The sequence below is a fragment of the Vanellus vanellus genome, assembly GCF_965231255.1.
Source record: "Vanellus vanellus genome assembly, chromosome: 17".
Lineage (NCBI taxonomy): Eukaryota > Metazoa > Chordata > Aves > Charadriiformes > Charadriidae > Vanellus > Vanellus vanellus.
The window spans coordinates 1087109-1101726 of NC_138922.1; the positions used below are offsets into that span (position 1 = coordinate 1087109).

Genomic DNA, 14618 nt, shown 5'->3' on the forward strand with positions numbered 1-14618 from the left:
TACATGTAATATAATATCCTTGGAGGAGTTAAAATAGGCCCCAAAATCCAATACAATCGTGTCTATAAAGCACATGGAAATTATGACTCAAAGGGAAGCAGTTCAGCTTTAGTAGACTGGAGACCACTTAATGATAACATAATAGAGGTCCAGGGCAAAGAGATACTAATTATCAGAAAGACAACAGTCACTTCATCATAGAAACCAATGAAGTTGGTCAAGCATGATTATTTTCCCTGGTAAATACATGTTGGCTGCTCTCAGTTGTCTTCTTGTCCTTCACATCCATAGTAATAAGTACCGAGAGGATGTATTCTGTGATCTTCCAAGTAACTAAAGTGAAACTGAGCCTTTTACAGTTTTACTGATCCTTCTCCCTGCCTTTTTTAAAGATGGGCATGACATTAGCCTTTTTCCAATCATATGGGACCTTCCCTGTGTGTCATCATTTTTCCCCAATGATAAACATAGGCGTTGCAATTACATGGGCAAACTCCTTCAACCTCCTTTGATGAGTCACACCCAGCCCCACAGATATAAATATACCCAGCTTCTCTTAGTAATTCCATCTTATCGAAGTAGTAGGTTAGGACTTGCCCACTGTTGGTTATACCTTTCCTTCTCAAACTCTGTTGGGAGATGCAGATGCCTGGGGACAAGCTTTGCCTATGAAGACTGATGCAGAAAAGGTGCTGCATATTTAAGTGCTTTCTGTATCATCTCTCACTAGGTGGACTCACACATTCAACGGTAGACACTCTGAACTCCCTTCTGCATTGTCCCTGCAGAACTGTTAGGCTTAATGTCCCTAAGTGCCCAAGCAATGTTTTATATTCCTATTTTGTTGCCAGTCCTTGCCTCCACCTCTTACATACTTTTGTGTTTTAGTTCATCAAGAAGTTTGCTGCTTAGCTAAGATGAAATTGCCAGTCCTCCTGCAGAACAAGGTAGTTTGTTCCTGAGGTGCCAATCATTTTCCTTTAAACCCTAGCCATCTCTTCGCTTTCACAGCTGCTGCCAAGGGAGTTTTAACTAGCGGTTCCCTGGATGCAATGAATTCCGGTCTTGCAAAGTCTAGAGTGATAATTCTGTTGTTTACCCCCCCAGCTTTCCACTAGATCCTTCACTCAGACGCCATGTGGTTGCTGTAGTCTGAGCTGCCATCTGGGATCATATTTACCACTAGTTCATCCCTGCTTCCAGTACTCAGCATTGCCCATCCAGTATTTACATTAGGATATTGTCATTAGCACAGCCTAAGAGCTTCTGGCATTGCTTGCCCAGTACTGTTGCCCTCCTAGAAGATGTCCACATGGCTGAAAACCTCCCTAATGCCGAGGAGACTTCTGTCTTTCTACTAGTTGTAGAAATCCTCCTTTACTACTTTGTCGTGGTCCGGTGGTCTATAACAGACCCCACCACAACATCTTTTACTTTCCTCCTGTCTCTGACAGGATGTCTACAGTTTGACACTGGAGCTTTGCACAATCAAGGAGCACTCTAACATAAAGCATAAATCCTCCTCATCTTCCTTGTCTATTCTTCCTAAACAGTCTGTACCCTCCCATGGCCATGTTTCAGTAGTGCATACTGTCCCACCATATCTCCATGATTCTGATCATGTTCCCCTTCTCCCTTGTGAAATTAGATGACTAATGTAATCCCATGGTATTAAAAGGGCTCATGGGGAAATCAAGGGAACTGAAGTGCGGTAAGGCTGATGGCTATGCTGGAAAAATCAGTAGAAATTATAATATAGAACAAAATTAATGGACACAGGGAAAAGTGACAGTCTTTCATGTGTATTTGTAAAGGGAAGTCTTACTTCACAGACCTGCTTGCTTCTTCGAAGTCCAGATAAAGCACGCAGATTTAACTACCAAGACTGCATCTGTAATGCTAAATAAATCTGCTCCTGGGTGCAATCTCTGATGTCAGGCAAAATGGTGCCAGATGCCTCGCAGCCAGCCCTCAGAGTTTGTGACCACCAGAATCGTCTGTCTGCATCAGCACTGCATAACCCTTGGCTTGGGCCTCTGCTGTTTAGCAAATGCCCACTTTCCCTCTCACATCAACTAAATAAAGGATAAAGCTGTAGCTTTTTCCTTGAAGTTTTTAATAGGTAACATTAAATGATGGTATGAAGGGAAAAGAGTAAACTGCAGGACTGGCATTTGTGTGCATGTTGTTCACAAAAATGGAGCATTAGATGTCAGAGCAGTTTTCAAACGGAAAACCCCTTACCCTTTGGACTAGATTTGGAGGGATTAGGAACTGAGAAGGAAAGTGTGAGAAAATAGAAAAAGACTGGGAGGTCAACATGGGAAGTTCAGGGGAACTTTCAGGACTTAAATTTTTACCTTTTCCTCCAGATGTTCGTTCGGGAAGATAAAGACCATATTAATTCATATTTGCTGACAAACTAACTTAAAGAATTTTCTTCGACAGATTTAAAAATCCTGATGATATGGACACTCAGGTATCTTGTAAAAAGCTCTGGAATATACATCCATCTGCTTTGGATTTGTTTTAATTCATAGAGATTATCCATCCCACCCAAGTGATAAATTTCCGTAATGTGGCCTATTGGGCATTCCAGTTTCTTGCAAAGGAGTACTCTGTAATGTGGATTAGCAGATCCAAATTCCGTACAGATTTAGCTCCACGGTTCTTAGTGAGTTAGGACACAGAAAATGGGCCAATTTCCTCTGTTCAAGCACGAGGCAGCCGAGACGACACCTGTCCTTGGGAAGAGGGGTCTGCTGAAAAAGCAGCAGTGCCCTGATGCAAAACAAAGAGGGAAATTGAACCTGCTAGCTCTTTACTTTCTGCCACTTCTGTTTCCATCCCTACAGGGCCTGGATTCCACTGGGACTAGAAGCAAACGACAGCACAGTCAGAAGAGGCAGGATGAGAGAAATCCCTGTATACAAATGGTCCTGCACAGACATATGGTGTGGGCGAGGTGCTGGAGTGATGACATACAGGCATGCTGAAAACAGATCCCATCCCACTTTCTGTAAGTCCCTACAATGTGATTTCCCTTCCCTTGTGTTCAGTGAGCATGAGCTGGGGAGAAAAAGGGCACTCATGAGCACAAACCACGACACAGGTGAAAGAGGAGCACTGTCAAAGCGTCTTGAGTTTGTGACCCACTGCAAACCTCACTCTCTGCTCTGCTTCTTAGAGCAGCAGCATCAGCCTTGTAACCTGGCTAGTTAGAAGGAAATTCCAGGCCCAGTAGCTCCATGTCATTGCCATAGAACCACCTTTAGGCCTCCTGTTTAGGTCCTCCACTCCTTCCACCCTGGACCAAGCTGACCAGGACCTCCTGGCCAGTTGCAATAACAGGAAAGGAAGCATGGTTCTGGCCTCCATTTCAGGCCCATTGGTCTTCTTTTCTGCCCAGAGAGAAACAACTGAAGCAAACCCAGTTGGACCGTGTGGGAATCAAACAGCAAATTCCAAGAAGGCATCTTCTTGGGGGTCAGTGTCTTTGGTGTAAGATTTAACCTTGGCAGCAGTGAATCCCAGTACAGAAAGGTAGCTGAGTTGGTGAGCTCCCATCTAAGTCTCTGAAGGAGCACAGGTCTTCGTCACACAGTTCATGCTTTCACAATACTATTGAGTACCTTTGTTACTCTCATTAGATTCCTTTAACCATGCAGCTATCCTAAAGCAACCACACTATTGATTTCATAGGCATTTTGAGGTGGTGTGTTCAACACAGGTGGGCATCCAGTTGCTGGATATCAAAACAGAATGTCCTGATCCATGGAATCTCCCCACCAAATGGAAGGTGCTTTCTGAAAGATAAGTAGTTGCCTCCTTTGCACTGAGCTCGCCCACTCTTTCATGTGACTTTTCCTGAAGTTTGGCACCAATAGTATTAAACTTTCACCCCCTGCAAAAGTGGAGATAATTCACATAAGCAAATAGTGGGAGATCTCAAGAAGGCACAGATCTCACCCTGTCCCTTCAATGTCATGCCATCAGCAGTTACCCTGGCAGGAGGCTTGGCAAGTTTTCCTCTTGTCCTAAAGGAGGTTGATGCAGAAGAAGCAGTGTAGCCAAAGACTGCTTAGGGCAGCAGCCCACAGCTGTGACCAGGTAAGCCCACCTGTACTGCTTCTGGTGCATAGCATGAAATTCATGGTCTTCTCACCCACAAACGATCTGTGAGTCTCTTATGTTAGGTCTATAATGCCCATTTACAAAGAAATCTCTTCGTCACCTCCCCCTCATTAGTCTGTCCTAGGAGGCTGGAGACAGCTGAGCTGCTCAGCTTCTGCTCAGGTAGGAATTCTGCTCTTGTGGATCAATGTTTTCCTTATGAGTCCCCACATGACAGGCCACACCTATTGCAAGAGAAACACAACTGCCAGCAGCCACAAGTCCCTTCTGGAAGTGCCTTCTGTGCTATGGGAGACTGTCCAGGTATGCCTCCAGCTTGCACAAGTACTGCCTTTATGAAGGTAAAGATGTTCAAGGTCTGTATAGCTACAGTCCAATGAGCTGCCACCTTTTGCAGTGCTACACTCAGCCTGTCCCAGTCCCACACAGCTGGATGAGTGTTTTTGTCAGCCAACTATCTGCACTTCCAAGGGGTAGGAGTTCACAAGCTCCCTCAGCAGCTTCCACTATATCTCATTGTTAGGATCAGATCCAGGAAGGAAGGTTGAAGAGATCCACAGAATCAAAGTAACTGTGCCACAGGCAAGAAACCACCCAACTGTCTTCCAGTATCTCACAGGTTGCCCAGACAGTCCTGCATCCCTTAGGCTGTCATTGCCTTCAGTATCTGCTAGCCCTGTGCTACCTTGGCCAAGGAGATTTCAAGGAGAACTGTTCCAGGAAATTGATTGTGTCATTAGGAGCTTTGCACCATGAAAAAAGGAATGGAGCAACTGGGCAGCTGACAATGCATTCTCACTCCATTAACATGTGGATATTGAGCACTTGTCAACTATTTTTTGTAAGAATTGCAGTTCCCTCTTTTGCAGCACCTGAGCTGCGAGGAAACCCAAGGATTCTGGACTCCACACGTGGATTGACAAGTTGGGCTGTCAGAGAAGATTTTGAATCCCCCAGTACCAACTAAAGATGAGATTTTCTGCCTCGCAGGATGTATGACATTCTGGAATTTGGGTTTCGCTTTTTGTCATCGCTCTCCTGCTGTTTGTGAGTATCCCTGCAAAGTGGGAAGGGTGAGACCCAGTACAAAAAGCAATGAGTTCAGAGTAGAGCACAGAAGCCCTAGTTACTTTGTCTCCAAAACAAAGTTATTCCTAGCATTAACTACCTTCTGCTGAGCAGCCCCATGGATAGAAGTGTCAAATAGTCTGTGTTCTTCACTCTCCTCAGCATGGGAAGGAGGTGCATACTCAGGATTCTTTCCTTGTCTCTGAGATCTTGGTCCTTTACAAGTAGGTAAGGATGTGTTCTGGGTGGATGCACTGTCCACAGCCCTGACTTGACGTTTGGCCACTGTGCAGGCAGGCACACTGACCTTCTTTTGAGTTAAGCCCCCCTGGTGTGTCACCAGTTGAACACGTAGTACACATTATTAACAGACATAGTAGGTTGAGAAGATTGAGAAGGTGCTTTGCTAGGATACGTTTGTGAAAGTATGCTTTTTCAACTTAGGCTGCTCTGTTATGTTTGGGTTAGGCCATTTATAGTTCTCTAGTAGGCTACAAGATCTTTGATTGGCTTTAACAGCCTTTTCTGCTAAGTCATACCTCCAGAAGCATTTGCACGTTCCTTTCATCATCCTGAGAATTCTAGCTGAGAAGCTAAATATTCAAAATTTGTGACTTTTTCCACTTTTGTCTACATTGTATCTTATGGTGACATGAGCAATCAACTCTCACTTACCAGACAGGGTAAGAAACCGTACTCACCAGGTGGTGAGATAGATAAGATTATTTGTGTTCTACAGAAGCCACGGGGAGCACCGTGCGATCTGAGTTATGTGAACAAAGTGTCCATTCTACAGAGGTTACCAATGAATAACTGGATGCATTTAACAGTGTTTTTAACAGGTATTTAGGTGGGCTGTTGTCCAGGAGGAAAAGGTCTGATTCAATCCATATTCATACATCTTCATACACCAGATCCTGAGCAAATAACACAAACTGAAACCCAGGCTGGAGACTAGAGCATGATGCAGATACTTGTAAGGAATTGCAGACAGAAAGCTGATTTTGAACCAGGGCTGCTTGTCCTGGTTGATTGCTGATGAGGCCATTAGGTGTTTCTGCATAGACCTCCCAACAGCTTCTTGTTTCTGAGAGTACAGACAGCAGGAAAGAAATTATTAAGCTTGAGGAGCAAATGTTCTGATTTCTTTTCCTGCTTTTATTTCTGCAGGGTCTTTCTCTTTGGGATGCTGAGACCTCACCTTCATCTCTTTCATTTCCCCTGTGTCTGCTAAACTGTTTGGCATTATGCCCAGAATAGTGAATGGCAGCCATTGCCTCCTCTTAGGTATCAGGTAGTATTTGCAGAAGTCTTTCAAAAAGGAGGTTGTTTCAGTATGGATTGCCTAAATTCACTTCCACCAGGAAATGAGTGTTTAGTATCAGTGTCCTCATAGTCTAGAAAAAAATATTTTGTTCAGTGCCTTGACTCTACCTTAAAAAACATGTGTGGCAACATGAGACCTAGCTACTAAAAGACCTCTTTCTGCTCTAATGCTTTTTGTTGCCAGATTCTGTAACTCAGAGAGAGTGGAATAGTATACCCCCCAGAATAAATGGCATAATTTCTATTTCGGAATCAGGGTATCAACATATAGCACTTTTCAGGTAAAAAAAAAACTGCACCACCATCACCCCAAAACAGCAGAGGCTGGGACAGACCCTTTCCCAGGAGATACAAAAATCACATGGAATAGAGCTGCGTTATGACTCTTCTAGAAAAAACAGTGATACAGGATGGAGCCTGAAGTTCCCTGACTTGCTGATGATTTTCCAAAAAAAAAACAAAAACAAAAAAAAAAAAAAAAAAACAAAGAAACTCAAATCGCTTATTGCAGGATTTTCAGCTTGCAAGTGCTATGTTGGCCATGCTGTCATGGTAGGGCCTGCCTAGACAGATCGGTTTCCTCTGTAGCCTGTGATGGACAGTCTGACAGAGAATGCCCAGCCTTTGCTGTAGCAGCATTTCTGCTTCCCTCTGTGTAAAATGAGAGCTCACAGGAATGTTACCACAGGACAAGAAGAAATGTCAGAACACTGCTCTGTAGCAAAACTGCTCATCCCTACACTTCTGCTAGGATGGGGCTGGACACTGAACCCTGGAGATGGTAAGAGCATATTTTCCATTTTAAAAGGTTATTTATCAATTCAGTGTAGATCTGCTAAGGTGTATGCTTTCAGTGTTTTGTGCAGAATGTGCTCAGTCCATATTTTTGATGTGTCATCTGGTTAGGAAATATGCCGTTAAACTAACATTTCTGATAAATTTTGCTGAAGGAATGGGATGAGAGAATTGCTGGAAGCAATAAATGATTTCCCAGAACGAACTACTGACGATCATAATTAATGAGACTTAAAACCTGCAGTCTGAAAACCAGTGTGGGCCATTGCTTTACCATGGCAAATATAAGCAAAAATTTCTGGGTCTACACGTGAGCATTTGTCAAGACAAATGGAGGTCACAGGCTAGCCATGAAGGGGCTAAAATGGCCTTGCTATCCCCTGTCCATTCTGCTCTATTCAGAAACTAATTTCTGCAGATCTCAATGCAGTTGGATTTACTTTCGCCCTATATCAAGGAAAGTGCACCTGTCCTAGGGGGAACTTTGATGAAAAATTTGTTGCTAAGTAGCTTCCCAGAGAGTGGTATTCTTGGAAGTCTTCAGAATGAGTTAACTGAACATGAGATGCAAATAAAACCCACAATCTGGGATTAGAGGATGGGCAGCTTTCAAATGTGCACCACAGGTGCACCATTACTCACACTTCTGTCTCCACAGCTAACATCAGCGGAAGAGATCTGAACAGTAGATTCTGGCCAAGGAGATGACATTCAGGATGCCCTTTCTATCACCCACCAAAGCAGCTGAGGGGCTCCTGTTACAGAGCAGGTGAGTGGGGTGGGCAAGCTAGGAGACCACTGGGTAGAAAAAGGTAGTTGAAACAGCAAGTAGCTGGAAGAGGAGGAAGGAAAGGGAAGGAAAAGAAAGTAAGGAAGGAGCGTGGTATTAAACCCTGCAGGCAATTGTAGCATAACCTAAAATAAGCTGTACTTGTGAGATCTATGTAGCCCAACTTTCCGTCTTTGAAAGTGATGCCCAGGGAGTAGCTGCGTCTTGCCTAAGGCAACATAGAGTGGCCCTTCTCAAAAACTCTCCCGACTCCCAGTAATTTGTATTTATGAAAGCCCTGAGCAGGATACAATGTCTGGGTATTTAACAGCTCATGGTGGATTTTTAACTGATGAATTTGTCCAAACACTTTTTGAACCTGTGAACTGTTCTCTATGGCATGTGACTGAGATCCTCTACTGAGGCTAACTCATAGAAAGCAAACATCTGTGTATGCAGTTCAATTCACTTTGTTAGTATTTTTGACTAGGTGTTACAAATTTATATCATCTTCGCATTTCATCCAAATTTTCATAAGTCACAAATTTGAAGAAGTAAAAATAGTGATTAAAATGCAGAGAACATCTCCCAGGTGCCAAGGTAGATTATTCTCTAGTTAATCTGTAGTACATATTTATACTACAGTAGGATATTTTCCTTATAGCATTTTCAAGGGAAATTTTTTTCCAAACACTAAGGCTTCTGTCCCTTCAGAGACTACACCAAGTCTCCCATGCAACGTTAGCAGATAGATTTCCGTGGTGGTCAGTCTAAACATTTCCTCAATTGCTCTCTGCATCCATCTGAGATGCCGAGGGAAGGATACAAGTCCCTGCTGCCCCTGAAGGACAAATCAGTTATGTAAAGCAGAACAGCTCCAGCAGAAGACAATAACAGTGACGTGTCACCAGATCGCCAGGAGCCAGGGTGTTTTATATCTCAATCAGGACCGCAGCCTGAGAAAATATACGCTAAATCTGCTGCAGCCCAAGGTGCAGTGCCAACTTCACTGCATCACTGCTCTGCTGAGCAACACAGAAGTATGTTGCCTGCCTTCCAAATCAGTCCCTCAGGTCCCTCAAAGTGCCTGCTGCTCCCTGAGAAGTGCCTCCAGGTGGCCGGTATCTCACAGGGTGCATCGTGTCAGAGCAGAGCAGTCTCCTGACTGCACTGCTGTTTGCCTCATATATTTGCTAAGCCGAGATTTCACTCTTTAGCATCCTGATGTATGTATGTTGTCCGCAGTCCTGTCTGTGTTGAAACTGAATTCAAGAGAACTAACACACATAGAAACAGGAGAAAGGAAGGACCTCTTTGTAGGTCCTTTTCCTGGATGTGTGGCAGATTCATTGGTACATTCATGGAGAATTCAGCTGTTGAATTTAATTCTATTTCCTCAAACTCTTTGTGAAGAAGTTTCTTCCTTTAATACAGAATACTTTCAAAATATTCTACAGCTAGAACAGTTAGCTCAGTAGATACAGGTGTCCCTCTAGTCCAGGAGTTGACAGATCTGAGATCCTCTGCAGTGGGGCAGCAGTTCTATTGGAACACGTGCACTGTATCTATTTTAAACTTTCTCTCCAAGATGGTCCTTTATGGCCACTTTGTAGCTGTGTTTTCCCCTTGATAGGTAAGCGTTTGTCAGCTGATGGGCAGCCCAACTCCACAGTGTGTCAATGCAAAAGGCTATCATTATGCAGTTATGGAAAGAAGTATCCAAGAGGAAGGAATCTTTGTTTTCCCTCCCCTTCATGTGCTATTTACATCCTGGAAATTTATCATAATTTATGGCATCCTTGAGTGAATAGTACTATTAGTTCAGCATGAAAAAAAACTGAGAATGTGAATTATTTTCCGTATGTTCTAGCTATATGTGATCTATCTTGTTTAGCACATTGCTATTGTTCATATCACACCATTAGAGAGGTAGTTTTTTACAAGTAAAAAATTCTGAATAATAGGTCCATAAAAATAACCCTTTTGAAAGGGTGTTTACAATGTTTCTTAAATTAAAGGAAAATTATTTATCAATTTTGAAAAATCAATGTTTTTATATACCTTAGAATGTATTCCCCAAACTAATCTTGTTGTTCAGAGAAGTAAATAACCTGAACCCTCAAAATGGGAACTCCTTCCAACCAGAAAAATAAGCTTTTAATAGATAAAAATCATATTTCAGATATTCACACATCTACACAATTTTGCTAGGTATTATGAGGCAAAGTGGGATATATATACCTTCTCAGAAATTATAGCACCTATTTCAGTCAGGATCAGTAGCTGACTATGAAATGTAAACATAAAAATAGACATGATGATCATCACAGTTTCCACTGCAAGAAAGCTATTGATTTACTAGCTATTTTTCTATAAAAGTGCATATGATACCATACATATCTAGACAGTCCTTGGGAGATGCTTGTCTAAAACAGATCCTTAAAAGCATAGCTAAAGGAGATCATGCAACATTATAGATACTCTGTTCTACCATACAGTTTTTCTCATTCAAATATTTCCTTCATATTTACTAAAAATGCTTTTAACTTCAAATTAAACAGTTACAGACCTGGGGATATAACCCTCTATGTCTCTTAAGGAAAATATTTTTCATTTGACAAAATTATTTTCCTAGTCCCACACCCAGTCTTCACTTTTCTCATCTCTTGACTTAAAACCCCAAGTTCTATCCACGCCTTTTTCTAAGTCATATTCTTTATACTTCTTCTGCCTCCTCTCTTTCTTTACTCTACTCTACTCTACTCTACTCTACTCTACTCCACTCCACTCCACTCTACTCCTCCTTACTCTACTCTTTTTTCAGAACAGGACTACAAAATGTGCTCTATTCAAAGTAGTGGAGACTATCACTAAGACGACCCATTGCTGAGGAAAGCAAACATCCATATCCAGGACCATGGAAAGAGTATTTATACTAATATTTGCAGAAATTAGATATACCATTTTTGCAACTGTTTGACATTGTTGAGTGTGTATAAACTCGTGCCCCTGATTCCTTTTCTCTCTGGCTCAGATGACAAAACCCATGCATTTCTCTGTCTGATTTCATCTTCCCAAAAAACTTTGTTTCTCTACATTAAATTTCACACTGAAAATTAGAGATATTTCTCCAATTTTCCAGAGCTACTTAAAAACCTGATTCCATTCCACCCTGGCAAAGTGTCTGGATGCCCCACCTTCCCAAAAGACAGAACACTAGAGGCTGCTTCTGTCAGCTCAGGGTCTTTTCTTTCAGCATTGATGACCTGAACATTTCCAGACCTTCTTTGACCCATTCCACCTGTCTTTGTTCTCTCCCAGCGGTGAACGCATGACACTGGCTCACACACCTGGTTGGATTTTAACCCATCTGGTGGGATTCAATCCTAACATGTGGGCCAGGAAGTTTCAGCCGTTTTGAAAGCACCCATTTTAAAGTGAGGCTTAGCTGCCGGTCTGTAGCAGGCCAGCCACCCAGAGGAGGGTCCACCTGGATGTCTCCATGCTGCCACCCCGTGGCCATGGGTGCCTCGAGCAGTGGGCCCGGTCGGCTGCTTCCTGGCTGAGCTCCCTGTGACTGACAGGAGCCTGCTGGAGCCCTCTGACCAGTACCCCCTGCTCCCGAGCTCTGGTAATAATGCCATCATCTTTCTCCCAAGGATCCCTAAAAGCACTTGTCTCTCCCTTTAGTATCAGGTGACAAGGCCCAAGCCGAGAGAAAAGGTAATGGGGCCTGTGTCGTCTGGACAAGACCCCAAGTGGATATGCGAAAGACACAGCCATTGTCCCAGCTGATGTCTCTGGACCTTGGTTTCCTCTGCCTGATTGCCTGTGGTGACTGTTCCTGGCAGTGACATTGGCTTTTCTGAGCTCTCCAAAGGGGCTAGTGGGGTAAGGATGCAGGCAGAGCTGGGTCTCCATAGCCATCGCACGACAGCCACTGTCCTGGCCAGGGGTTCTCCTGCAGCCCTGATACTCTGGTGGCTCTTGAGGCATCTCTGGTGTACAGCCCTACTACCTTCCCTCAGTGAGTGCTGTGAAAGCACAGTCTGAGCAAAGGGACGTGGCCTTCTGCAGTGCTGCTGATCCTCAGAGCAAGCCCTGCCTCTGACTTCATCCTCACCCAGGCAGGGACTCAAGGGGAGGCAGTTGTAAAAACATGAACCTCCAGCACTACAGCCAAGCCCGCCTTTTTCAGTTGTTGGTGGCCAAGAGAAGTGACACCCCCTGCACCCCAAACTGAGCCCCAACTGACCGCTGGAAGTCCCTGGGCAGCTGCTCTGCTCCCTATGGGACAGCACATCCCAGGAGGACACAGTGAGCACCCAGGCACTGGGTTGGCACAGCGTCATTGCACAGTCTTCCAAGGGGCCACTCTTGATATATACTCTTACCCGGGAGAGCACACGCGGGCCTGCTTCTGATTTTTAACATTTCAGCTGAGAAAGGAGCTGTGCCGGAGCAATCCTCTCTGGGGTAAGAATAGCATCTGCCGTCTTAGGACACAGCGCAGTTGTCCAGCTCCTACATGGCAGCACGTTGCGCTGAGATATAGAAGGCAGCCTACCCGCCGAGGAATGTCTTCGAGCGCTATTAGTGGAAGCGTATCATCTACACAAACAGGCGTGACCCCGCACAGGAGTCTTGCAGGAGCAGGGCTATTTTGAGCTTCTGACAGAGAGGATGAAAGGAGGCAAATGACGGGCTGATCCTTCTGGCACAGGCAACCTCCAACGCTCTCTGCGGCCTTGTCTCCTCCTCTGGGAATGACTCTTGGGAAGGCTGATGGGCCATTTGGTGGGACCTCAGAGCCCAGGTGGCAGGGGCCAGGAGGGAGCTGTGAATTTGTGGGGACACAAGGCCAGGCCTCAGTCCCACCACACAGCCCAGTGCTGAAGGCAAGTCCTGCCTGGGGCTGTGCACCTGTCCCAAGCTTAGGGCACAAGCTGCATGCTTTACTTTTGACCACGTCCGTGAGAGCTAGAGACATACCAGAGGTGTGTAACTGCGTGCAAGAGAAACATGCAGGAGGCTAGAGGAAGAAAGAGTTGACTTTGCAAAACAGAGACTAAAGAAAGCTACGGTAGGTCCAAACAGCCACAATTATACCCATGATGTGAGAGCTGCTTCTTCAGTGACTTGCCTGTGCTTTACCAACGATTCCCTTTGTGACAGTTCTTTTGTACAAATCATCACAGAAACTGTCTCCAGGTGTCACACTTACCAGTGTGGCCAGGAGCCATCAGCCTGCTCACTCCTCTTCACGTCTGCCTTCCCGTCTCTTCCCTATGCCTGGCTTTGCTGGTTGCAGTCCTTCATTCTGATGACACATCCTCAAGCTTCCACGGTGGAGGCAATGTGAGGCAATGTGATGGCACGGGGTCTGTAAAGCAGGATTTCAGCAAGTCTCAGAAGTTTAGGCTTGTGCAGGCCATTACAGCTAACAGGGATACTCGTGGATGTTGTGTGTCATCTAGGCTGTATCCAGCCCCACATGAAGCTTTGGTGACACGTTCAGGTGTGGCTAGAGATTCTCAAGCCACCAAGAGGAGCATTCAGCTCATAGGTGGGTTTAGGCAGGTCAGGATCACCACAGGAGACCCTGGCTGTGGTGGCAGACCAATGCATGCTGTCAGGCAAGGAGAGAGACTGCAGGGCATGAGGAGGGATGAACAAGGTTGGGAGTCTGCTAGGGAGCCGTGGGGAGAAGTTGTGCAGCGTTTTGAGAAGGGAGGACTAGTCTGGCATATCGGCAAGGTGTTGGGTGGCTTTCTTAAGGTCCTCGTGATCGAAAACTGAGGTCTGCTCCTAAAGAGCCATCTCCCATTGCTCTCTTCAGACAACCCTGACAGAGGTTCTGCTCACCAATGCTTGCTGGTGACACTGGAAGCAGGCTGGACTTCCTTGTGAGAGATGGTGTGCTGGTGAGGTTGCACGTGGGAGACAGGTAAGGTGAGAGCCCTTTGGATACTGCTATCATAGGTGTAGAGCCATGGAGCTGTCGGTTGCAACTTCCCAGTGGTGTGAGCACCTATTTGGAGGTAAAGTCTCTGGCCTTGACTTCTACAAGCTTAGACCAAGCAGACAGTGTCAGTCCTAAGCACTTCCCATCATCCCGAGGAATGCCACTGGCAAGCTCTCCCCTGAAAACACTGTAAGCAAATCAAGATGGAAAGCCTTCAGGAGCTACCTGCCTCAGGCTTGGGCACAATCACTTTCTGCACAGCCTGTGTCCCTTCAGCCCACACCACCAGCCCCACTCCCACCCTTGCAGCCCTGCTGAGCTCAGGGCTCCATGGAGGACCCACCTCCGGTTTAGAATACTAGTGCTTGTACAGTAGAGAGAGGGAGAAGGCTGTGGACTGTCACAAGCTTCCAACATCAATGCCTACCCTGGCCTCTGCTCCTGAGGCTGCTTCTTGCTTCCTCTTAGTGCCAGCTGCACCTCATTCCTCAGTTGCTGCTAATGTGTTTCTCATTCACTCCACGTTGGTCTGCATCAAGAGCCCCCACAGCCTGGAGTCTG

General features: G+C 45.1%; 1 long non-coding RNA gene across 4 annotated transcripts in view; it reads left to right on the forward strand.

Moving 5' to 3' along the window:
* LOC309678798 overlaps window positions 1–14618 on the forward strand; it is an 85780-nt gene that overhangs the window by 29456 nt on the left and 41706 nt on the right. For all 4 annotated transcript variants that reach the window (XR_014269779.1, XR_014269780.1, XR_014269781.1 and 1 more), the window contains exons 4-9: window positions 2856–3019; window positions 3997–4110; window positions 4989–5181; window positions 6373–7309; window positions 7982–8092; window positions 13932–14044. This is a non-coding gene — a long non-coding RNA (uncharacterized lncRNA). The remainder of the gene's footprint in view (window positions 1–2855; window positions 3020–3996; window positions 4111–4988; window positions 5182–6372; window positions 7310–7981; window positions 8093–13931; window positions 14045–14618) is intronic.